General features: G+C 40.0%; 1 protein-coding gene and 1 pseudogene across 7 annotated transcripts in view; one reads left to right on the top strand and one right to left on the bottom strand.

Annotated features, from left to right (window-relative positions):
- LDLRAD4 (low density lipoprotein receptor class A domain containing 4) overlaps positions 1 to 22,053 on the bottom strand; it is a 578,389-nt gene extending 556,336 nt beyond the window's left edge. For 4 of the 7 annotated variants that reach the window (XM_020985593.2, XM_020985592.2, XM_020985591.2 and 1 more), the window contains exon 1: positions 21,251 to 21,924. The gene's annotated coding sequence lies outside the window, so the exon portion shown is untranslated. Of the gene's footprint in view, positions 1 to 21,250; positions 21,931 to 21,963 lie in introns of those variants that run through there. The other 3 variants (XM_078153536.1, XM_078153535.1, XM_020985600.2) reach the window with 3 other exon arrangements.
- The window catches only part of LOC144456570 (uncharacterized), a 29,016-nt pseudogene continuing 23,822 nt past the window's right edge, over positions 21,165 to 26,358 (top strand).

Here is a 26,358-nt window from a genome sequence, read left to right as displayed (position 1 = left end):
TAAGCATTTATTAAGCACCTACTATGTGCCAGGAACTATGCTAAGCACTGGAGATACAAAGGAAGGCAAAAGACAGTCCTTACCCTCAAGTAGCTCCTGATCTAATAGGGAGACAATATGCAATCAACTAAGTACAAATAAGATTTATACTGGATAATGCAAATAATCAACAGAGGGAAGACATTAGCATTAAGGGGAGGACTAGGAAAGGCTTCTTCTAGAAGGTGGGATTTTGGGGTAGGACTTGAAGGAAGTCAGGGAAGCTAGGAGGTTGAGATGAAGAGGTTGAGCATTGCAGGCATGGAGAGCAATCAATGAAAATGTCTAGTCATATCCGAGCAAGAGCAAAATGGTTATTGTCGCTGGATCTCAGAGCACATGGTGATTTGTAACATGTAAGACTGGAAGGGTAAGGAAGGAGGGCAGGTTATGAAGGGCTTTGAATAAAAACTGAGGCTTTTCTATTTGTTCCTGGAGGTGATGGGGAGCCAATGGAGTTGGGGAAAGATACAAAGCTTCACCAAGACACAGTCCCTGTCCTCCCTGGGTCTGTGGTCCTATGCACCTATGACATTATAAAGAAATTCACTTCAGAATTTCATTAAATAACAAGCTGTCATCCTGTGTTTAAAAAAATGGGATTTTATTTTTAGAAGAACCAAATTACATAATTTTTTCGGGAATCAATCTGTTGCACAAAGTGTCTACTAGATATAACATCCACCGTAGATGAGAGATGTCGATGGAGTAATGAAAAAACCAACAATAACACCTCTGTGTTGGAAATAAGGAGAACCATTCTGCTCTAGCCCAGAGCTGCGACAAGTCTCTGAAGCCGCATTCTTCTTCCACCTGTAAAATAAGGGCTTGGAATAGGTGATCTCTAAGATACCTTCCAGCTCTAAAATTCTACAAGTCTATTATTTTGTATTCATCCTCAGATGGGAAAATGCCAGGAATGGATATTTCTAAGGCCTCTAATTTTGAAATGAAAGAACTTTTCATCCTATATTTAAGTCTTAAAAGTTGGAAAACTGATCTGTTGTTTAAAGAACTTAAAATTTACCTTAATAACTGAAGTAGAAAAAAAAAACCTACCCCATAAAACTTTCAGCCACGTCTGCAAACATTACCTCCACCCTTGAAAACAGACATTTATTATTTCCCTCAAGGCCCTCTATCCTTGTTAGGAAAATATTCGGGCATTTTATCACTTTGCTAGAGGAAAGGGTGCCAAATCCACTGGAGTCAAACTAAAGAAAAGTTTGTCAACCTCAACACACATCGGCCAAAAGTAATCACAAGGAGAAATTAAGCAAGCTGAATTTTCAGTCACCTAGAGTACCTCGAGCCAAGTTTCTAGCAACATGAGCAGCCATTTCCCAATGTGATTCTCCACCAGCACCCACTGCATACCTCAATCTGTACCTTACACAGAGTTAATCAAGGCAATCAAATGTAGGCCCAGCAAAGAAACTGGGAAAGTCAAGCTTCCACCTCTTTCATGGCCCTGGACCAAATACACTCTGTTGATGAACAACTCCACCGATCAAACCAATTACTGTATTAGCTGTGCCCAAGACCCACCCGGCCTCTGGGACTCTATCCCAGTTCCATTAGTAATCTTCTAACTGCTTCATGCTTATAAGGCCTTTGCACCCGCAAAACTGCTTTCAGTAAAATAAAGTTTGCTCTGCATTTGAAGCACTAAATGTACAACATTTATTGTATACCTGGGCTTGAGCTATGGAAGGAAATAGATTGTTACCTAAAGGCCAATAGAGATCAGGGAAAATCAGCAAAGCAAGGCCATCACCCTGAATCAACAAGCACTAGGCATCCTGTGCTTCTGGGTAGTGAATCTAAGTAGTTCAATGCAATTCACCAAGCAGTTTCACTCCTGAAAGGCCTCTGTCAGGAAGCAAAATGCAGACAATTCCTATCATAATATAGTTTATTGTTACACAGATTTAGACACACCCAAGGCAACTTACATTCCTAAAAATAACAACTCCACACTGTTGGGCCAACTCCATAGTTCATCTTTAATTACAGGAAGTGTTGGTCCAGCCTTCCAAAACCAGAATTATGAAGTGTCTGCACTGTAGCTGGTACTAACTAACCACTCAACTAAAGCTTTGCATTTAAACATGGCAAAACTTAATTCTTTTCAGCAGCATTTCTCTCCATCCTTCTCAACTGATCTATTCCCAGAAACACTCTAAGGAGGTCATTAATATACAAGCTTCATCCCAAGCCTTACTTCATTGGAACCAAATAGCTTTGCTTTGGAAAGGGGAGCAAGGCAAAAGAGGGCCTTGGGTAGCACAAACATTAGGATGTTTATCATTAAACAAGAATAAAAAAAGTATATTGAGAACAAGAACTCATTTTCATTTTCACCTTAGGGGCCAAGGTGAATGGGAGAGAATTCCATTTCACAAGGCGGTAATGGAAACTGAACAGGCAAGGTGAAAGGACAGCATACCACTATTTACAGTTATTCAAAGCAAGCAAATTTGGGAATTTACTCTCTTGGTAATTCTTACTTCACTAGTATGATTTCACAGGTATACCTATTGAGGCAAAAGTTGAAGAAGTAGAAAAAAAAGAAAAAAGAAAAATCTTTTATCCAATCCAGCAAGCATTTGTTAAGTGCCAATTGCATGCAAAGCACAGGTACAAGACACTGAGGATAAAGGGGGGAAAAAAATTTCAAGCAGTCCTTGACCTCAACGAATTGGTATTCTATTAGCTAAAGGATTCCTAACCCTTTATATGCCATAGACCCCCTCTGTCAGTCCCATGAAACCAATGGACTTCTCAGAATAATGTTTTTAAATGCATAAAATAAAACACAAAGGATTACCATGGAAGTCAATTATATTGAATGCATCTATCAAAATACTTTAAAAACAAGTTCATAGGGACTTTGGAAAGGGGGAGAGGCAGGAAACCAAGGTGGTGGAGTAGAGAAAGCACTCAGCTGAGCTCTTCCAACATTCTGCTCCAAACAACTTTAAAATAACACCTCAAACAAAATTCTGAAGTGGCAGAGTCAACAAAAGGTGAGAGGAGACATTCTTTCAGTCCAAAACAACAAAGGAGGTTGGAAAGAGAGATCTGTGACATGAGAAAGGAGGCTGGCCCAGACCCTACATGGATGAAACACTACTGGTAGAAGTAGGTGGTAGTGACAGAAGCAGCAGCAGCTTCAGGAGATCTCAAGCCAGAGATGGTAAGGAGACCTGGAAATTGGTCAGAAAGAGATTACAGAGTGCCCCTGTGCTAGCACTGAACAGAGGACCAGATGCTATTTGGCAATTCCATTGCCTATACTCACTTCTGGGTCATAGCTCAAACGAAAGAGGATTATTTTTCAGTCAAGAGGGAGTGGAAGCCCTGTTAAAGGCCTCATTTCTCAAATATATAGGGAATTGAGTCAAATTTAAAAAATAAGAACCATTCCCCAATTGATAAATGGTCAAAGGATAAGGATGTGAACAGGCAGTTTTCAGAAGAAGAAATCAAACCTATCTATAGTCATATGAAAAAAATGCTCTAAATCACTATTAATTGGATAAATAACAAATTAAAACAACTGTGAGGTGCTACTTCAAAAAGCAAAAGCAAAAATAGACCTAATTAAAAGAGATAAGCAGGGAAACTACATCTTATTAAAAGGAGCCATAGACCATTGTCTATTACTTCATTAAGTAATATCAATACTGAACATATATGCATCAAATGGCATAGCATCAAAATTCCTAAAGGAAAAATTAAATGAATTACAAGAAAAAATGGACAGTAAAACTGTTAGGAGGGGACCTCAACTTTCCCTCTCAGAGCTAGATAAATCTAACCATAAAATAAATAAGAAATAAATCAAGAAGATAAATAGAATCTTAGAAAAGTTAGATATGATAGACATCTGAAGAAAACTGAATGAAAATAAAAGGAGTATACCTTTTTCTCAGCTATACTTGGCACCTTCACAAAAGGTGAATGGCCATGTATTAAAACCTTACAACCAAATACAGAAAAGCAGAAATACTAAATACATCCTTTTCAGATTACAATGCAATAAAATTATATTCAATAAAGGGCTATGGAAGCATAGATTAAAAATTAATCAGAAACTATATGCTTTAATCATAAATAATGAGCAGGTCAAAGAACAAATCATAGAAACAATCAATAATTTAATTAAAGAGAATAATAATGAGACAACATACCAACATTTATGGGATGTAGCCAAAGTAGTATTTAGGGGAAAATTTATATCTCTAAATGCATACATCAATAAAGGAGAGAAAGAATAGATCAATTAACTGGGCATACTTGAATAATCCTACCTTAGAAGAAGAAATTGAACGAGCCATCAATGAATTCTCTAAGAAAAAATCCCCAGGACCAAATGAATTCACAAGTGAATTCTACCAAACACTGAAGGAACAATTAATCTCAACACTATACAAACTATTTGAAAAAATAGGTAAAGGAGTCCTACCAAATTCCTTTTATGACACAAACATGGTTTTGACACCTAAACCAGGGACAGCAAAAATAGAGAAAGGAAACTATGGACCAATTTCCTTAATGAATATTCTTGCAAAAATTTTAAATAACATACTGGCAAGGAAATTACAGCAATATATTACAAAGATCATATACTATGACCAGGTGAGTTTCATATCAGGAATGCAGGGCTGGTTCAATATTAGGAAAACTATCAGTATAGGGCTATATTAGTAACAATAATAACAAAAATAATATGATTGTATCAATAAATGGAGAAAAAGCCCTTGACAAAATACAACACCCTTTCCTATTAAAAACAATAGAAAGCAGAGGAATCAATGTAGTCCCTCTCAAAATGATAAGGAGTATCTATCTATAACCAGTAGCAAGCATTATCTGTAATAGGGATAAATTTGAAGCCTTCCCAATAAGATCAGGAGTGAAGCAAGGATGTTCATTATCACCGCTATTATTCAATATTGTAATAACTAGCAAGTAAGAGAAGAAAAAGAAATCAAAAGAATTAAAATAGGCAATGAGGAAACAAAACTATCACTCTTTGCAGATGATCTGATGACATACTTAGAGAACACTAGAGAATCAACTGAAAAACTAGTTCAAACAACAATTTCAGTAAAGTTGTAGGATATAAAATAAACCCATATAAATCATTGACACTTCTATATATTACCAAAAAAACTCAGCAGGAAGACATAGAAAGAGAGACTCCATTTAAAATAACTGCAAACAATACAAAATACTTGGGAGTCTACCTGCCAAGACAAACCCAGGGATTGTATGAACATAATTACCAAAAAACTTTTCACACAGATGAAGAGATATTTAAACAACTAGAGAAATATTCATTGCTCATGGGTAAGCTAAGCCAATAACAATGACAATTCTTCCTAAGCTAATTTACTTATTCAGTGCCATACCAAAGAATTATTTTATAGTAGTAAAATTTATCTGGAAGAAGGTCAAGAATACCAAAGGAATCAATGAAAAAAAATGGTTAAGGAAGGCAGCCTAGAAGTTCCAGATTTCAAACTATATTACAAAATGGTAATCATGAAAACAATCTGGTACTAGCTAAGAAATAGAGTGGTGGTTCAGTGGAATAGACAGACATACAATACACACTAGTAAACAACCATAGTAATCTAGTGTTTGATAAACCAAAAAGTCCAAGATTTTGGAGTAAGAACTCAACATTTGACAAACTTTGCCAGGAAAACTGGAAAGCAATTTAGCAGAAACTAAGCATACACCAACATTTCACACTGTATACCAAGATAAGGTCAAAATTGATACATGATTTAGACATAAAGACTTGGCAAGATCATAAGAAAACTAGGAAAGCATAGAAAAATGTAACTGTCAAATCTATGGATAAAGGAAGAGTTTATGACCAAACAAGAGATGGAAGGAATTATAGGAAATAAAATAGATAATTTTGATTGCATGAAATTAAAAAGCTTTTGCACAAACAAAACTAATGCAGAAGGAAAACAGGAAACTGGAGGGGGGGATTACAGTAAATTTCTCTGAAAATGGCATCTTTTCTCAAATATACAGGAAACCAAGCAAAATTTGTAAAAAAAAAAAAAAAAAAGAAAGAAAGAAAAGAAAAGGAAAAAAAAAAGAGGAGCCATTCCTCAGTTGAAAAATAGTCAAAAGACATAAACAGGAAGTTTTCAGAAGAAGAAATCAAAACTATCAATAATCACATGAAAAAATGCTCTACATCATGATTAATTGGAGAAATGGAAATTCAAACAACTCTGAGATACCACCTCACATCTATCAGATGATATAACATGACAAAAATGGAAAATGACAAATGCTGGAGAGGACGTGGAAAAATTGAGACACTAGTGCACTGCTGGTGGAGTTGTGAACTGATCTAACCATCTTGGACAACAATTTGGAACTATACCCAAAGGGCTATAAAAGTATGCATATCCTTTGATATAGAAATACCACTACTACGTCTGTATCCCAAAGAAATCAGAGAAAAGAGGAAAGGTCCTACAAAAGTATTTATAGTACCCTTTTTTGTGGTGGCAAAGAATTAAAAACTGAGGGGATCCCCATCAATTGGGGAATAGCTGAACAAGTTATGGTATATGATTGTGATAGAATACAACTGTGATATTAAAAAAATGACATGCGGGATGATTTCAGAAAAACCTGGGAAGACTTATATGGACTCATGCAAAGTGAAGTGAACAGAAGCAGAACATTGTACACAGTAATAGCAATATTGTAACAACGATGAACTGTGAAGGACTTAGCTATTCTGATCAAGAAAGTAATTGGAGACAATTTCAAAGTACCCACGATGAAAAATGCTATCCACCTCTAGAGAGAAAACCGATGAACTCTGAATGCAGATTGAAGCATACTTTTCATTACTTTCTTTTATTGTTGTATCATTTGTGTTTTCTTTTGCAACTTGGCCAATATGGAAATGTTTTGTATGATCTCACATGTATAAGCAAAATTAAATTGCTTGCTTTCTTAAGAAGGGAGGAGTAAGGGGTAGAGAGGAAATTTGGAACTCAAATTTTTTTTAAAAAAAAGATTGTTAAAATTTTTACATGTAATTGGGAAATAATAAAATAAAAAATAATTTTTAAAAAATAAGTTCACATATTCCAAGTTAAGAAGTCCTAGAGGGATATAATGCATAATAAGTAATTACGTATTAATTTGAGGAAGAAGAAAGTACTGATAACTGGATTCAACAGGAAAGATATCCATAAGGAAGTGGCATGAGCTAAATCTTGAAGGGAGCTCGGGACTTTAGGAGGTGATGGGGCAGTATCCTCCAGGCCCTGAAATGGGATGGAATTCAGAGTTCAGGAAACAGGTTAGTTTGCCTCTAACAAATGCAGAGTGCCTGAAGAGATGTATAATGAAATAAATCTTGAAATCCAGACTGAAGAGCTTTAAATTCCAAGTTGAGGAACTTGTATTTTATCTTAGATTCAATAGGGAGACTCTGAAGGTTCTTAAACAGGAGTGACATGGTCCAACTAATGCTTTAGAAATATTATCATGTAAATGGTCAAAGGATATGAACAGGAAGTTCTCAGATGAAGAAATTAAAGTCATCTATAGTCATATGAAAAAATGCTCTAAATTATTATTGATTAAAGAAATGCAAATCAAAACAACTCTGAGGTACCACATCACATTTATCAGATTGGCCAACATGACAAAATAGGAAAATGATAAATGCTGGAGAAGATGTGGGAAAATTGGAACACTAATGCATTGTTGGTGGAGTTATGAAATGATCCAACCATTTTGGAGAGCAATTTGGAATGATGCCCAAAGGGCTATAAAAATGTGCATATCCTTTGACCCAGCAATAGCACTTCTAGGGCTATATCCCAGAGAGATCAAACAAATGAGAAAAGGACCCACATGTGCAAAAATATTTGTAGCAGCTTTTTTTGTTGTGGCAAAGAATTGGAAATTGAGAGGATGCCCATCAATTGGGGAATGGCTGAACAAGTTGTGGTATATAAATGTAATGGAATACTGTTGTGCTATAAGAAATGATGAACAGGCTGACTTCAGAAAAACCTGGAAAGACTTGTATAGTCTGATGCTGAGTGAAGTGAGCAGAACCAGGAGAATGTTGTATACAGTAACAGCCACATTGCGCAATGACTAATATTGATAGACTTAACCCTTCTCAGCAATACAAGGATCTAAGACATCTCCAAAGACTTCATGATGGAAAATGCTATCCACAAAGAAGAAAGAACTATGGAGTCTGAATGCAGATGGAATCATACTATTTGCAATTTTTTTTCTTCTGTTGTGTTTTGTTTCCTCTCCTGGTGGGTCCTCTTATTGTTTCTAATTCCTACCTAAAACATCACTAATGTGAAAATATGTTTAATAGTAATGTATATATATAGCCTATATCAGATTGCAGAGGGAGGTAGGGAGGGAGGGGGAGAAAAATTTAAAACTCAAATGCTCATGGAAGTGATTATTGATGATTCAAAATAAATCAATTTTTAAAAAAAGAAATATTATCACGGCAGCTATGTGGAAGATTCCTTAGAGAGGAAAAAGACTGGAAGCCAGGACACCAATTATTAAGTTCAAATGAGAGGTGCAGTGTACCTGACATATGGTGGCAGCAAGGTGAATGGAATGAATAGAAGTATTCAACTTCATCATTAAAAATCTATGTGCTCTCATCAGTTGCAAATACTCCCCCACCAACATAAACTGAAATCTCTCTATGCCTTGGAAGATAGTCTTTGTGAGTATGGCCCAAAAAAAAGCAGCAACACATAAAAAACTGTTTGGTGATGAACCTCTCTACAGAGGTGAGTTTGTGGATGATGGACACCCAAAACATCAGAGAGCCTATCCTCAACAAGCCCTTTCAGAACAGTAGGCCAGAGTTTTTACTCCACTGGCATAGTCTTCTAGACCCTAGGTTAACCTCTAAACTCTAGGGAAATTTGAGGAAGAGGAAAAAACAGTGTCAAAGGGAAGGATCTAGAAACATTTTTACTAAGGATGTGGTCCATGAGCTGATCAAAGAGGAAGAGAACATGTAATGAAAAGCAGAGTTTGGGAGCTAATTCAGAGACCACATGTTGAATCCAACGAATAGCAAGCGGTCCAGTTTTGCTGGGATGTAGACTGTATGCAGTGGCCGGGGAGGGGTGGGGAGGAGGAGATATACGATATAAGGCTGGGAAGACCAAATGGAGCCAGACTATACAAGACCTTTAATCTCTGGCCAAGGAGTTTATATTTTATCCTAACAGCAATGGGGATCCATCGAAGACTTTGGGAATGGGAACAACATAGTCAGACTTGAAATTTAGGATGGTTATTTACGTAACTGTGTGAAATGTTGTTTGGAGAAGGGAGGTACAGGGAGACCAATTAAGAGGCTCATCTAATACTCCAGATAAGTGGTGATGAAGGCCTGAACTTAGTCAGGTGACTGCATAAAGAAAAAAGAGGTGGCTGGTATTAAAAAAAATGCTATAGAGATAGAATCAGCAGGGCCTGCAAACTCACTGGATATAAGGAGGCAGCAAAGAAGAAGGAAGGATCCTTTTCCCTCCCATTAAAATGTAAGCTTCCTAAGGGCTGAGGCTGTTTTCTTTTTTTTTCTTTTTTTGCATTTCCAGAACTGTTCCAAGCCTGTAGCAGGCATTTAATAAATATTTGTTGATTAAATGAGTCAAGGATAACTATAAGGTTACAAACCCAAGTGTAAATAAAGAGTCAGAAGCTCTAGTCACCAGTTATTTATAACCCTCACTAATTATTCTTTATAACAAAACCTCAGCATAATTAATGAAGAGAAGTTTCTTGCAATATCTTATTTCAGTCAAAGACACTGAACTCACATTTTTTTTAAGAATAGGGCAGCTGCTCTTTTTGTGTTGGCAAAGAATTGGAAATTGAGGGAATGCCCATCAGTTGAGGAATGGCCAAACAATTTGTGGTATAAGATGGGATACTATTATACTGTAAGAAATAACAAGAGGGATTGTTTTAGGAAAACCTGGTTAGACTTGTATGAACTCATGCAAAGTGAAGCGAGCAGAACCAGGTGAACAATGCACACAGTAAGAGAAATATTGTAACAATGACCAATTGTGAAAGACTTAGCTACTCTTATCAAGAAAAAGACCCAAGATAATTCTAAAGGGCCCTTGATGAAAAACACTATCCACCTCTAGAGAGAGATGATGAACTCTGAATGTAGATTGAAACATATTTTTTTCTTTTTCTTGCTTTTTTTGGTTTGTTTTTTGCAACATGGCTAATATGAAAATATTTTGCATAAATTCGTTCACACGTCTTAATTGATATCATATTACTTGCCTTCTCAATGGGTGGGAAGGGGCAGGAGGGAGAGAATTTGGAACTCAAGAAATTTTTAAATGAATGTTAAAAATAAATATAATTTTAAAAAAGAAGAGGGGAGCTGCAATGGCCATACTTAGACCTTCTAACACACTCTGGTAAGGTCCCAAAATTCATTGCAGAGCAGTGGTTTCACAGAACCACAAAGCACAAATAGTGTATATGGGAGGAGGGTATAAGGGAAAGAGTACTGTAATAGTATTAGGAGATCTGGGTCCTAGACTCAAACCTGTCACTAACTGCTAGGTGATTAAGAAAAGTTTCTTAATCTCTCTTCTCTAGACATCAGTTTTCTCATCTATAAAATGACAATATTAATACTTGCCCTACCTTCTTCTTAGGGTTTTCATACAGCATAATGGGTACAGTAGAAAGAATGCTGGATTGGAAGTTAGAAGACTTGGGTACAAATCTCAACAGTTCCACTTACTATCTATCAGAGCTAAGGTAAATCATGCTGGACTTCAGTTTCTTTCTAGACTTCAGTAAAATGAAAGGGTTAAACTATAAAGCAACAGTAACAATAACACCACTTTGAAAGACAAGAATTCTGATCCATACAACATCCAACCATAACTCCAAAGGATTGGTAAGGGCACATGCTACCTACCTCCTAACAATGGAGTGATGACCTCAAGGAACAAAATGGTACCTATGTCTTAGGACATGGCTGATGTATGTTATTTTCTTTTACTATGTTTAATTGTTTAAAAAAAGGGGTGGGGTGGGGAGAAAGAGAGTTGAATTAGATGGTTTCTAAGGTCGCTTCTAACTCTAAATCTAAAATCCTATTAATCTATGGCTCAAAGTACAATAAACAAATATAAGGCATTATTACTATCCACACACAGATATGTGTGTGATTATATATCATATATGTATATATAGCATGATTACTTTTATACACTACATATTACACAATCATAGATTTAGAGATAGAAGACAGCTTAGTAAACAATCTCTATGATGAGTTACATTCTAATAGGGAAACAAGTACATATAGAGAGCATAAATATAAAATTAAAGGATACATAATTACAAAGAATAGCTAAATACCAAGCTATTTGGGAGGGAGGTAATACTGTGAAACCACTAACCTGGAACCAGTTTTAAGACCCTACCAGAGAATGTGTTGAAGGCCCAACCAAGCATGCCCATTGTACCTCCCCATTCTTAAAAACATAGATTCAAATATCTTTGATTTAAGCCAAAGCAACTCATTTATCTTATAGCTAAGGAAACAGACCTAGAGAGGGGGAAATGACTTGCCCAAAATTATACAGGTAATAAGTAGAAGAAGCAGTGTTTGACCTCAGGTCCTCTTACCCCAAATTTTATGTTCTTTCCATTGTACCTTCTTCTTTTGTGCTTTGTACTTTTAAAAACACTACCTCAAGAGAAAGCAGAGAAGTTGCATAAAACCTCAGATCTACTAGTGAAAGCCCTTGCTGAAAGGCACCATAATATTTTGGATATCCCAGACTGGACACATACTGTCCAGGCTCTAAGCACTGAGCTATGAGGTGCTGAGTACAAGAAAGAGGCATATTTGGGTTGGTTGATATGCCCTTCCCTGGAACAAACATGTTGAATCTTGAAGAAACACAAGAAACGTATGCTTCTAATTGTTCATAAAGTGAACCAAAAAACTGGTACATTCCATATGCTTAGGCACTCTGGGTTTTTCTAGGTGACTAGAACCTAAATGAACAGAGAACTAGTCTCTCTGACTCATATCTTGACCTCTGGCAAATCACTGTAACCTCTGAGCATGGCTCAGCTGTATCCTCTATAAAAAGAAGGTAATAACACCTTCTGCCTAACTACCTCTAAAAGATACCATGGAGACAAATTAGACAATGTCTTTAAAATGTTTAAGTGTTTGATTTACTGAAAAGTGAAAAGTAAGCCAGCACTCAGATTTATATTCAGTCTTTCTATCAAGGAGCTCAAGGGGCATACAAGATGAAGCTACCAATTCTATCCAGTTCAGTTCCATAAACCTTCATTGATCGAGGTACTGTGGGAGGTGCTGAGGGAAATACAGAATGAATGAGGTACAGTCCTTGACTTCAGAGACTCATTGACCCCCTTTCCCAAGTTGAAGATCTCACCAGAGGCAATGTGGTGAAACATGGGGAGAGAAAATAAAAGGGGAGGAGAGACCAGAGGGTAGGCACCTACAGAATGGAGGTATGCAGGGAGGGGGAAAAGGGAGGGAGAGGTGAAGGGCAGCAAGTACGAAGGAGGAAGAAACACAAAGAATGAAGCTGAGATGAGTGGAAGGGGAAAATGGGAGGGACACAAGGCCAAAGACAGATTTAAGGGCTATATTTCACCTGACTGACAAGCAAAGCTATACAAAATATGTCTGCCCTGTGCCAACTTCTACTTAACTGGGATTCATTGGAAGTCCATACCAGATGATGGGCTAATAGGCTCTGGCCAAGTCATTTTTCTGCTTTTATCATTCTAGGAATAATCCAGACAATGGTCTTACCTCCTTCCTTTCACTCTTTGGGTCCTGCCTTAGAAAACAACAGTCCTCTTATAGAGAAACACTTGCTCCTAGAGCCAAAGCTAGGGTAGCACAACCAAATTTAGAGGGCAACCAACTCATTGAACTCTATTCCTCTTTATTTCCTATGACTACTGCCAACCCCTTCTGACAAGCTATGGTTCTAGTTCTTCAGCTACACAGAACATTGAGATGTCCCAGGAAGTAGTATCTTCCCTGGAAGCCATTCCCTTGGTGAGCTCCCACCCTATCCCAGACTTTACCACAATTCTGTCTCTTTCCCATTGTTCCAGGCACAATAATTCCTAGTTAGGGCTCTGCTTAACATAAACTGATTATTTTCTTCATCAACAACATATTGTCTTTCTAGAGTAAAAGAACAGTATGTGATGTAGAGCAAAATCAATTAGATGTTCAAGCTGAAGCTTTAGGAAATATACTATTTAGGAAAAGCTAAAAGGATAGGAAGTTAAACGGGCATTGTGGCAATGAAACTGACCCTAAGCCTTTCATGGAAAGGTTTGTTTTGTTTTGTTTTGTTTTAATTTACTGGGAGCTGTGTTGAATTACTCAGGGCAGCTTGGGTGGCAAAGATATGCAAGACAAATGAAATTTTGTCAAGTATCAACAATCAATCAATATGTATTTATTAAGCACCTACTACATGCTGGAGAATTAAAGTACAAAGAATGAAACAAACTACTCAAAATGAGCTTACATTTGGGGGCAGCTAGGTGGCGCAGTGGATAAGAGCGCTGGCCCTGAAGTCAGCAGGCCCCAAGTTCAAATCTGACCTCAGACACTTGACACTTAACTAGCTGTGTGACCTTGGGCAAGTCACTTAACCCCAATTGCCTAGCTCCCCAAAAAAATAAGTTTACATTCTAGTAAGTATATACAGTGTAAACATAAAATTGATGAACACATAAATACACAGATAGAATAATTAAATACAATGTAATTTGAGAGGGAGGGCATTAGCAATTGGAAGGATCAGGAAAGGTTTCATGTAGAACACGGTGCCTGAGCTGGTACACATTTTTGGAGAACTACTGACTATACACAGTTACATTCTGCTCACATATGTCAATTCTTGATCTTAAACATCACTGTTACAATACCCAGTCTTGAATCTTTTCTACCGAGATAATGGCTAATCATTTGGCAAGAGTCCAGCTTATGAGGTGACTCTATAATGTGGGCAGAGTGTCCACTAACAACTGGAATAAGACCATTAAATTCATTGCCTCTGATACCTTGCCAGCTCAGCACCCAGATTGCCTGAGATGAAAGTACATTTTGCCCAAGGAGTGCCCGGCCCAGCACTGCTCACCCACTTATCTCAGACCATTTCATTGTCAGTGTCTGCACCTGTAGAAACATTCCAGTAAACAGTTTGAAACTGGCCTTGGTGAAACCTTGGGCCCTGAGCTAAGAACAAAGTTTAGTTTTATCTGGAAAAGGACTTCTGGGGAAAACTTTATCTACAGGCCAAGCAGATGAAGGAAGAGGAAAGAAAAGAAGAAGAGGGGATAGGAGGTATGGAGGTGGGAATGTGAAGTGCAGAGGAAGATACAGATAAAAACGGAAGAAAAGATACTTGGTTTTAAGACCTAGAAAGCCTGAGAAAATAAAGAACACAAGATTGCTGTGTGCATTATACTGCCCTGCAGCAAAGAAGAAAAAAAAAGAACACACCCTTTTCATTTCCGAATCGAGTCATCGAATTCCAGCTAGTGAGCAGAAGCCCAGCCATGACGCTCCACATACCTACCTTGGGCTCCCTCTTCAGCAGCAGACAGAGCTGCACCAGGGGGTTGCAGCGGGTGCGTGTCTCAGACAGCAGTAATTTATTTATCCCTGTCATGTAACATTAACAATCTGTCTGGAGCTTGGCAAGCACCAACTTGCACTGTCATATAAACTGTCTGACAAACTTAAAGTTTCTTAAATGCTTTTCTTTTCTAGCAGACAATAAAGCATCATAAAATAGCTGTCATCTCCCTTTCTCTCTTCTCTCACCAACCAAAAACATGATAACAAAAAGACCACAAAACCAGAAATGGTCTCTCCTTCTTAGCCTTTTGGGTCTCAACTTCCCTACCTAAACCCATGCCTCCCAACCCCAAGAAAAGAGATAAATAAATAAAACCATCCTGGGGGCTATGGGGTAAAGGGGGCCAGTGTGTGGGGGGGGGGGGGTACACAGCAAAACTGCAAAACAAAAGTAGTCATTAAAAATTAATAAAGGGTGTGGATGTATAGCTTCTCACCCCCCTTTTCTGCTCATGCGGATTTGTGCCAGACATTCTGCATCCTCATTAAGTGGTGTCTGGCAGCCTGCCGGAGTTTTAGTGGGTTCTGGGAATGCCAATATATTAACCAGAGGACTTTTCGCATACCCTTTAGAGTTTTTATTCTAGAAAAGTCAACCATTTGGCACAGTGCAGCCTTATTTTTGTCCAGGAAAGCTCTCAGCTGCCAATCAAGAGAGAAATTATAGCTATGGACTTCGTAATTTCCAAGACCTATCTTGGAAAACAAGCTTGGTGGAAAGAAAAGTCCTCACAAAAACAGCTTAAAAAGCCAAAGCACCATTTTTAATAGGATTTCAAAGAAAAGCAATTCATACATACACCACATGGATATGCTGCAACACAAACACAGTTTTCAAATTCTGCTACTCTTCCGGGTAGAAACATATTAATTGGAAATATGAACCCACCACAATATTTCTCTGGTAATTAATAGTACAGGTGCCTACTTGTTTCCTTTTGTTGCCTAACAACAAAGTGAACAACGCTAAGAAAAAATATCCCAGGCAGAAGCAGGCCTTACTGCCGAAATTTTCCTATGATGGTCACAGTCTCTACATTCCTATTTTAAAACCTATATTAAGCTTACATACACACCCCCAATATAGGTCAAGATGTATTTCTAGATATGCTCACAGCCCTTGGAGGTAGAAACTCTAATTATGATTTTATGTTCCAGGACATCAGGGGTTTCCAGTGGGAATTTTCAGAGGGCTAAAATATAAGAAATCAGAGGGTCATAAGTTTACATCTTCAACAAATTAGACAGTGTTTGTGTATAATGCCTATTAGCACTATATGAACAAGCTATCCGGAGGGTAATTCTCAGATTAAAACTAGAGTGTTTTTTCTTCAATGTTGCCCTTTCTAATGTATATGTGGGATGAGACTGGGGGGAGTGTAAGGATTTCTTTTTCTATTACTTCCTATGCAAAAGATATGACATTGAGACTGGATATCCATAGTCAGGAAAAAAGAGGGGCAAAGATGGCAAGGGTCACCAGAAACCTTTGACCATGTGTAAATTTGATGAACATTTCCACCAAAATTATAAAAAAAAAATTAGCTTTATGTTCTGTAGGATAAATTAGTCAACTGTGGAATACTGAGTGGCAAATGAGAATATATATTAAAGCACTCTGAAAAGTTCAAAATCATCATCATCATTATTATTTTAAGGTTGACTTCAGGCTAGTCTTGAGAAAGATTCAAAACAAGGAGTTCCCTTATGTCTCCCCACTTTCTTCATGGGGTAGTAGAAAGAACGCTAGATTTGGAGTAAAAAGACCTCGGTTTAAAGCCAATCTCTTTTACCTACAGAGCCTAGACAAGAGACTTAACCACTCAGGGCCTCAGTTTCTTCATTTGTAAAATAAAGGGTTGGAAAAAAAGATCTCTAAGGACGCTTCCACCTCTGAATCCAAAGATTTTGTGCCAATGCTTCTGACTTAGGTTAGAGATTACTGGGAATGAAGTCACTCTCACTTCTCCAAGTTTGCCTGTAGAACGGGGAAGTTACCACCCCTGCGGTCCATTCAGTGAAACAATACTTTTTTTTTTTTGCCCTAACTCAGTATGCAGTAATGTCAGGTTTCAGAAGTCTGGTCTACTAAGCGAGGTCAGAAACTGTAAACACTTCAGCAGACTTAGCCCTCGGTCTTAACATGCCAAGAAAGAAAACTATTCTTAGATACTGTTTGCAGTAGGAGATAAATAAATATTTACCTATGTATGCATGTCTATACGGGAAGGGAAGGGGGGGTTGGTGGTGATTCTCTCATGATGCACCAACAAATTGGCACCAAATCCTTCAGTCAACAGCTGGCACTGGCTGGGTTCCACCATAAGACTTTGGTTGTGCAAACTGAGCCCCAGAAGCTGGGGGGAAGTAGGAAGGGGGAGGAGGGAGAGAGGGAATAAAGGAAAAAGAAGAAGAGAGACAGAGACAAAGACAGAGACACAGAGAAACAAAGACAAAGACAGAAGGACAGAGACAAAGAGAGAGACAGAGACAGAGAAAGACAGAGAGAGGGAGTGCTGAGAGAGAATGGGAGGCAGAGAAAGAGGGAGAAAGGGAGGTAGAGAGAGACAGAGAGCGGGACAGACAGCACTAAATGCTACTAGGTAGGAACAAAGTGACTTCCCAAAGCAAACTGCAGACATACACAAACAATAACCACCTCCCACGGTGGGAAAACTCTTCCTAATGGTTACTGCAAAAGATTAAAAAACATGAGGAGTAAGAAAAGCTAAAACCCTAAGACAAAATTTCTCCTCAGCCTTTACAGTTTGGGATCCTCACAATTTGTATATTTTTAAATGCGCTCTTCACCAGCAAGTTGCCATAAGATTAAGTTGTGTAAGGTCCAAGGTTCCATTCCCATCTTCCCCTGAATTTTAAAATCACTGCTCTTCTTGAGATCCATCAACTAATATTGCAAGTGCTAATTAAAGACTAAATACTGTGTAATAAATGCACATGTTATTAACATGCATGTGAGAGCTGATGCATCAGGGAGTATAGAGAGTAGGGTGCCAGTAAACATAAGTTCAAGTCCCAACTACAGACACATAGGGTCAGTTGCTATATGAGCCTGAGTAAATCCCCTAACATCGCAGAATTCTGGGCAGCTCTTTAAGATTCTAATTTATAAAGGAATTGCCCATAATAACAGTACTCACCTCATAGGATTATTGTGAGGAACAAATTAAATCATAGATATAAGGGTGTTTATAAACCTTAAAGCACCATATGAAAGTTATTGTTATTATTATTATAAGCAGCACGACATAGTATCTAGAAAGCTGGCCTCAAAGCCAAGAAGACCTGGGTTCAAGTCCTACCTTTTTTTTTTTTAACTTTTAGGTGATTGGGGTTAAGTGATTTGCCCGGGGTCACACAGCTAGTAAGTATCAAGTGTTTGGTCTGAGGCCAGATTTGAACTCAGGTCCTCCTGACTTCAGGGCAGGTGCTCTATCCACTGCGCCCTACCTAGCTGCCCCATCAAGTCCTACCTCTTACATTTATTGGCTGTTTGAGCCTGGGCAAGTTATTTAACCTCTTGGTGCTCTAGGCAACCATAAGTTGCAGAGAAGGTGCTGACCTGCATTGGTAAAGGACGTTTCCTCACCCAGGAGTCCCTAATATCAATGAAATCAAGTCTATTCTCTAGCACTGCAGTTATGCCTTCCTTATCGTAACTTTCCCTTTCACAGTTTAGATACATCTCAGGTTGGCGTGAGAAATTAAATGGAAATTTGGCAGAAGTTTTACAAAAGTCACAGATGACACGCAAAGGCCAGAAAATGACACAGAAAAAGTTTAGAAACTCAGAAATGCACAAAATATATATATAGTATTGTATAATATCAACCTATTTTATCTTTTAATGCCATAATAATTCAGACTTCTTTTCTGGTATGAAGGGAGGCCCAAAAATTTTACAAGGATTTTCCACATCATGTGGGCACTGCACCCCTAACCCCTGTGATTTGGAAGGGATGAGTGTATTATTATTACAATTACTTCTATTGTATGTGTCAGTGAAATAAGTTTCCACGCCAGCAGCTAGTTCCTCATGTCAATGACAACACAGGTCCAGGTCCTTCCCTCCCCCCCAAAAAAATCCACCAAACTGCATATATGTAGGAATTTACATGTGTGTACATATAGAATAGCTATACATATTCCATGTTCTTGATGCTATTCAGAAAAGAAGAAAAAAACTCCCATGCCAACTCTGTATGGCACCGAGCCAGATTTATAGGCTAACACTCTATCTGAAATAAACATTGTTATTGATGATGATGATGTATGTGTGTGTGTCTACACACACACACCTACATACAGTACAATTAAAGTTTCTTCATAATACACTTAATAGAATATTCACAGTAACTTAATACTCAGTGCTGAAGCACTAGAACAGATACAGATGTGCAGAACATTATTACTAATGTTAGTTGGCCTAGTGATAGGCACCATTTAAAAAGGAAACTCCCCATCATTACCCTCAAGGAAAAGCATCAGGGTCTGCATATTTTTTATGGGCTAGCGCTATTGATTAATGCTACATATCTCTTACTCAGTTAACTACTAATATCTCATAGGGAATATCAACACAACATCCCAGCTCATAGTGCTTAGCACAATGTCTTGACCATAGTATGCATTTAATAAATACTTGTGGAATAAGTGAATGACCATCTAAGAAGCAATCCTAAATCATTAGTGAATCACTGTTTCAGGTTAAGAATAAGTTAAAATAATTGAGGAAAGGGAAAAAGGTGTGAGGAATAAAGTAAAAACCATGAAATTTTCCCAAACTAAAAGGCTCTTAAGAAACAAAACAAACATGAAATGTATTTGCCATCCAGACTATCATTGTATAACAACCGGTCAGCCTTCCCTGAAACTGTGCTTGCCTTGAAAGAAAGGGTCGGCTGACAAAGGTCCTCTGCTTTGCCTTCCTGTTGAAAGGTGCAAGCCCGGTAGTCTGGGAAACAGGACGCTGATTTACATGTCTGGTGGATGTGGTCTTCCCATCTCCACAGTTCCTTCATTCTCATGGAGAATCTATTCCGGCAAAAGTTTGAGGGGTTTTTTTTTCTCTTCCTAACAAAGAATGCTACCTCCCACCCCCAGTTAAAAACATTTTAGAGTAGACAAATGCCCTTTCCGCTACCACATAACATTAAGCTATAGAGCCCCGGTGTCCTCCACAATCATCACTGATTATACATACAGAGGAAACCTCATAAATAAACCTCAGACATTATAAACTACAGTTCAAAAATCTCTAGAAACGCCTCCTCACAGATGTCCAGAATCCAACCTCAAAACAAAGGGAAGTTCTTTGATTTTTGGTTGGATATTCATTGTTTCCTGTTTATTCCAGGGTGATGGTCAAAGAGAAATTCATCATGCCGGTTCCCTCTAAGTCTCCTAGGCAAAACACAGATTAAGTGTAATAACAGCCTAAAACAAGGTAATAGACTTCCCAGCCAAGGCAATGAGCTTCTGATGACCTTGTTCATATCTCCTGATGCAAGACTGATCAGTAGTAGATAAGACAGGTAAGACAAATCTAGATTAGAACTAAGATAACCATAACAACAGTATCTATGAGTAAAAACTGGATTTGTTTTGTGGTTAATTAGGGTTGGGTTCTGTGTTTGCATGTGGGTGCCTTTCAGACAGCCCTCTCACCTTCCTCATTTTTCCCCTGAAAAACTTCTCTGCATGGGCTTTCCCTACCAGCCAAAATCACAGCCGACTGGAGTTGGTCTACCTGGGGCTAAAGCCGGATGAACTCTTGGCTCCTACTACCGCAGCTGCACTCTGTGCTATACAAAATTAACTCTTGCCATTGCAGTTGGCAAGCACACGGTGCTTATAAGAGTGACACCAGGCACAGTACAAAGGGAACCGACTAATTATCTGGAGTAATGGTAGGAAGAGTAATTTTCTGCAATAACAACGATGCCCAACAGACCAGCAAAAACAAGGCTTGCAGTGACTGGGATTGCAAGGTGCAACCCAATTCACCTCTGCAACCGGGTCGGGGAAAAATCCCACGACCTAAGGCAGCTTCCTCCACTGCTGCACCATCACGGTCCAGCCGGTCCCCACCCTGTCGCACAGACAGCCAGACAGACTGTGTGCACTTCCAGTCTCCAGGGAGAGAGGAATCGCAGGCAAAGGCGAACACAGAGGAAGGGCGGCGGTGGCGGCTCCGTTCTGCTCCTACCCAGGACCAGCCTCCCACTCCCACCCTGACCCCTGGAAGTTCCCTTAGGTCCGGCTCAGCCCCCCTGGACGTCCCATCTTCCAGTTCCCAGTATCGTCCTGTCCCTGTTTCCCACCCCCACCCCTGCTGGATGCGATGGCTGAACTTGGGGCCAGACGTCTGAGACCTACCCAGACACCTACAGTCCCAGCTCCCTTAAGGGAGTTCCAAGCCTCACTCACCTGCAGCAGCCCCCTCCCTCTTAAGGACCGAAGACCGGTGGGGAGACGGAGGCGGGGAAGTAGAGAGGGGAGGGCTGCAGACAGGCTCAACCCGGACCAGACAGTCAGGAAGGGACCGCGCAGGAGCCGCAGCTTCCCGGCCCGAGACCCAGGGGCGGGTGTGCTGGGAGAGATGCCCTCGGGGCGTGCAAACCCAGAGAAGAGGCGTGGGAGGGCCCGAGGGCCCGAGCTGACCGCTGGGGACGCACTAAGACTGAAGTGTCTTGTCTCTTTAAGAGTCGGAGACCTTAAACTTGGGCCTCCCTCCCCCTCCCCCTTTCACTTTCCCAGGGACTTTCAGTCTGTCTGGCGGCGGTGGCGGGGACTGCGGCTCCTCCCCGGCTCTCAGGGATTCCCCGGCCGGGGCTCGGGAGCTGCGGCCGTAGCGGCTGCATCTCCACTCCTGACACCCCGGCGGGAAGTCCGGAGCAAGAGAGGAGCGGAGAAAGAGAGAAGGAGGGAGGGAAGGAAGGAAGGAGGGAGGGAGAACGAACGCGGCAGTGGTGGCACTTGCCTCCTTCCCGGAGCCCCGCAGCTGCCCCTGCCTGCAGCAGCAATCCCCTCCCCAGGCTGGGGAAAGGGAGGCGGGGGAGATGCGGGGAAGGGGTCGGGGAAGGTGGCGGAGGGAGGGTGCCGCTGCTGCTGCCACTGCTGCCTGATAGAAAGTGTCCTACCTCCTGCTCCTCCTCCTCCTCTCTTCCTCCTCCTCTCCTCCTCCCCTTCTTTTTCTCCTCCTCCTCCTCTTCTTCCTCCTCCTCCTCCTCTTCCTCCTCCTGCCGCCGCCGCCGCCGCCTCCCCCTGTCTGTCTCCAGCAGCGTATCTGTGTGCGCGGAGGGCTGTGTCTGTCTCCAACTCATTCCCAGTCTCTCCTCCTCCTCCTCCTCCTCCTCCTCCTCCTCCTCCTCCTCCTCCTCCTCCGTCTGTAGCTAGTCGGTGACAGGCAATGGGAGAAGGGGAAAGGAAAAGGGGGGAGGGAGGAGGAGAAGGGAGGCGGATTTGGGGCGGGGGGGGCAGGGGGGAGGAGGGGAGCAAAGTCGGGGCGGGGGGGGGGGTTGTGGGGGAAGCTTCCAGCCCAGCCCACTGTGGTCGCGAGTCCTAGGCTACACTGACATCTGCCGGGCTGAGAGAAGAGAAAAGAAGAAAAGAACTATGAGGAAGGAGAGGGACTCAAGTTCAAAGCAAGAACTAGGCAGGGACTGGGTAGACTTAAGTACTCGTTGAGGGTGCAAAATCTAGGGGAGGAAGTAGCTTTAGACTGGGTCCCTAAGCAGACTGCAACCTAAGCAGAACGGAATTCTTCCTTTTGCAGCCCCGTATTCGCGATTATTTCTTAGTCTCCCCTTTGATGGGGATTACTTCATTTCATCATTTCGCACAGATGCTCTTGAATAATCGGTGCCTGGGGAGGGCAGCAGATTAAGGAGAGCGCCCACAACCACTGAAACCCAAAGGTGGATCAGTTCACAGAATTCCCCTTCTGTGGGTTCCGCCCCTAATTTAAACCTGAGGCAATCATTGCCTACCCACACAACTTGAATTAATTCGGATGCCAGCGTAACAATGATGACTGCTATTTATACAATGCTTTAAAGTTTGCAAAGCGCTGACACTTGTTCGATATGTGTCCGCTGAACGAGTTCATCAGATAAATGCTAAATCTCTTCCCAGACTGAAGGCAGAGAAAATGTGACTCCCAGAGCTGATCGTAAGTTTCTTCAGCGATACAAAGCTTCTGACAGGCTCTCTTTCCCTATCAGAGTAATGAGAAAAAGTTAATACTTTTTCCTTACCCTTTTCTTAGAAACTTAGCTGCTTGAAAGACTTAAATCACACCTGGTCTTTCAAGTTGTTTCTGACTTGGGCTTCATTTGTATTAGGGAGACTAGACTCTCAATAAAGTGGTGGTATGGCTAACTGATTCTGGTTCAAACAAACAAACAAGCTATTCAACTTGATCTCTTTTAGTTTATGCCAGAGTCAGTCGGACGTTTAAACCCACTTTTATTCTTCTAGACCTCCAAACTAGATGGAGTTTCAAGTTCTGGTAAACCAAGCTACCTCAAAAATGAATGACTAGTGTAGACAAGACTCTATAAATCTCAGCTCTCAAAGAGAGTTCAGGGTTGTATGCAGTCACCAAAACTGGATGAAAAGAAAAAAATTTTTGTAGTCCCAGTAACCAACACTGAAACTGAATGCTGTCAAAACTGAGTCTCCAAATAAACTTTACAAAGCTCACCTCTCGGTAGGGTTGGGGCAAGGGAAGGTGGGAGGGGAGAGCAACCTTCCCCACCCCTCCCCAACCCTTACAAAAAAGCTAGATAACTAAAAATGATCAGGACAATCCCCAAAGAAGGGCAAAGCTTTAAACATAGTTTCTCCTTTCATCCTCACTACAACCCTGTGATAGGTGCTGTTACTATCCCCTTTGACAAATGATGAGGAAGTTGAGTCTGAGAGAGGTTCAGTGGCTTAACCTGGGTCAAACAGCTAGTAAGTGTCTGAGATACAATTAAACCCAGGTCTCCCTGTCTTCAAGTCCAGTCTTTCTCAACTGTACCAGAAAATCAGCTCTTAGGAGTAAAATTACACTTTTTGTATCCAATTAAGAATTGTAAAGGGTGAATTTTGGGATGCTTTAAAAAAAAAAAACTTGTGTAGTTCCACTAGCACATTAGCACAGTCTGATTACTACTCAATAATAATAATACAATTCAATTCAGCAAGTGGTACCTTCTATTGCTCACATTTGCATGGCTTTGTACAAAGTATTTTTATAAACATTATACCATTATCTCCATGTAACAATCCTGTCAGGTTAGGCAAGGCATCTTATATGTCAGAGCTTCTTAAACTTTTTCCGATCTTGACCCCTTCAGCGCTTCTTAAACTGTGGTCTCGATCCCATATCCTGCAGTTTAAGAAGTGCTGTTATAGATGACAAAACTGATGCTTGAAGACATTGCCTAAGGTCCCCAAGTGACAGCCCTGGGACTAAAACACAGATCTTGTGATCACTGGTTCAATGCCCATTCCACATAAGCACCATATAAACTAATGACACAATTATTTTAGTATTTAATATATTAGGTCTTCCAGTGCATTCAATCATGGAATCAGGGAAAGAATGTGTCATTGCCATTGTGGGCAAAAGGGTAAAACACACTCCCCCTAAACAACCACCACCATTACTTATGGCAGGTACTAAGACTACCAAAGTGCCAACTTGAGGAAGGCACCAAACCCGGGCATTGTTATGTTACCCATAGTACCTCCATTCCAAGAAATTCATTCCTTTGAATCAAGGGTACAATCTGGCCTCAGCCTCATAATTATAGTGAATTGATTAATCTTGCATTGTCTTTTCAGATTAAGTATCAGAAACCCAAGCTCTTTCTAGGAAGGAACATGATCTGTCTTCCCTGTTTTCTCATTCTCCTTTCTCCTTGGGCAAAGATGGTACAATAAGTGCCCTGAATTTCAGCTGCCCTTCCCCCACTATCTCTCTAGGCTGCGGCATTAATGGGAGAGAAGGGTGACTACAGGCTAAAGGGAAGGAAGGAATTACATGCCAAACATATGGATGGCCAAGAGTTGGAAGTGTTTCAGTCTTCCACAGTGTCCTCTGTACAGTCATTGTAATGTATCTATAGCCATGATTGCTCAACATTTATTGGAAATGAATGTGCATAAGTTACACTCTAGTTATATTGAGCCTTACATAATAAAGGACATCTGGGAGAAAATAATATTAAGTTGGGGGTAAAGCATTAACAATTCATGTCAACCTTAGGGTCTTAGACTTAGTGCTAAAGGGATCCTTGAGATAGATCACCTATCCAACCTCCTTATTTTATAGATGAGGAAACTAAGGACCACGAGGAGCAAATGACTTACCCAAGGTCAAAAAGCTAATTAATTCAAGAGCCAGGATTCCAACCAAAGTCCTCTGATTCCAAATCCATCTTTCCTTCCTTTGGACAATGTTGCATTTCAGCCACTTTTTCCATTTCACTTTTTTTCCATTTCAGTATGCTATTGCAAAGAGATGAGGGTCTGTTTAGACAATTACTCCACTTACAGTATGTGATAAAATGCTGTGCTCTGACATATTTATGAGATGAGAATATATCTTCATAATTCACTAAGTGTGAATAAGTCCTGGGCCCTTCCTTTAGATGCAAAAGGAAGTCTGTTCCAATTGGCCAAGGAACTAAGTTATGCCCTCCTGATGCTTCAAAGTTCTTGGGGTCTTCTTCTGATCATAGTGTAAAGGAGTCCTAGACCAAGGCCAAGTAATTCCTTCTCAAAGGAGGCCCTCTCTCCCACCATCAGATAGACAATTGTTCATATCTAGTGAACAATTAAGTAATGTTCTTACCCAATGAAAGTATCAGAGCTTAGCATCTTACCACATACTTTAAGTGGGGTGTGTAGTTTAATTGATTTACTCAATGGTGACTGGACTCTTACATATATAAGGATCAGTTAAAGGAACTGTAGATATTTAGCCTGGAAAAGAGAAGAGTTAGCCAAGTTAGCAAAGAGAAGACATGATAGCAATCTTCAGATATATGAATACCTATCCTGTGGAGAAGGAATTTGTCATGTTCCATTTGCTTACTATTAGCAGAACTAGGAGGACAAATTATAAACTGCATAGATGCAGACTGAAGCCTGACCGAAAAAAAAAAACTTCCTAACAATCATAGTTGTCCTAAAGGGAAATGGCTTGTCTCCTTTGCCAGATGTCTCCAAGAAGAAGCTGGATGACCATTCAGGTTAGTTGTAAAGGATCCTTGGTCACATGTGTTTTGGACTGGATAGTTTATTCCAACTTTTCGCTTCTATGATTCTATTATCCTAAGTATGAAGTTAAAGGAAAAAGAGAGAGATGTCCCAATACAAACAGTTGTCTGAACCCAGAGAGCTCGTTTATTGAATGAAACTCACAAAGAATCCCAAAGCTTCATTATAATTAATAACATCAGCTCTCTTCCCCACTAGATCTCTTATTGGACTGAGAGAACTGAAATTTACTTATTTAAATCTTATCTCTTTTCTTTGCC

Source organism: Phascolarctos cinereus, unplaced genomic scaffold (assembly GCF_003287225.1).
Source record: "Phascolarctos cinereus isolate Bilbo 61053 unplaced genomic scaffold, phaCin_HiC Scaffold_4;HRSCAF=312, whole genome shotgun sequence".
In the NCBI taxonomy this organism is placed as follows: domain Eukaryota; kingdom Metazoa; phylum Chordata; class Mammalia; order Diprotodontia; family Phascolarctidae; genus Phascolarctos; species Phascolarctos cinereus.
Note: the sequence above shows the minus strand (reverse complement) of the source record. Positions and strands in the feature narration are given on the sequence as shown.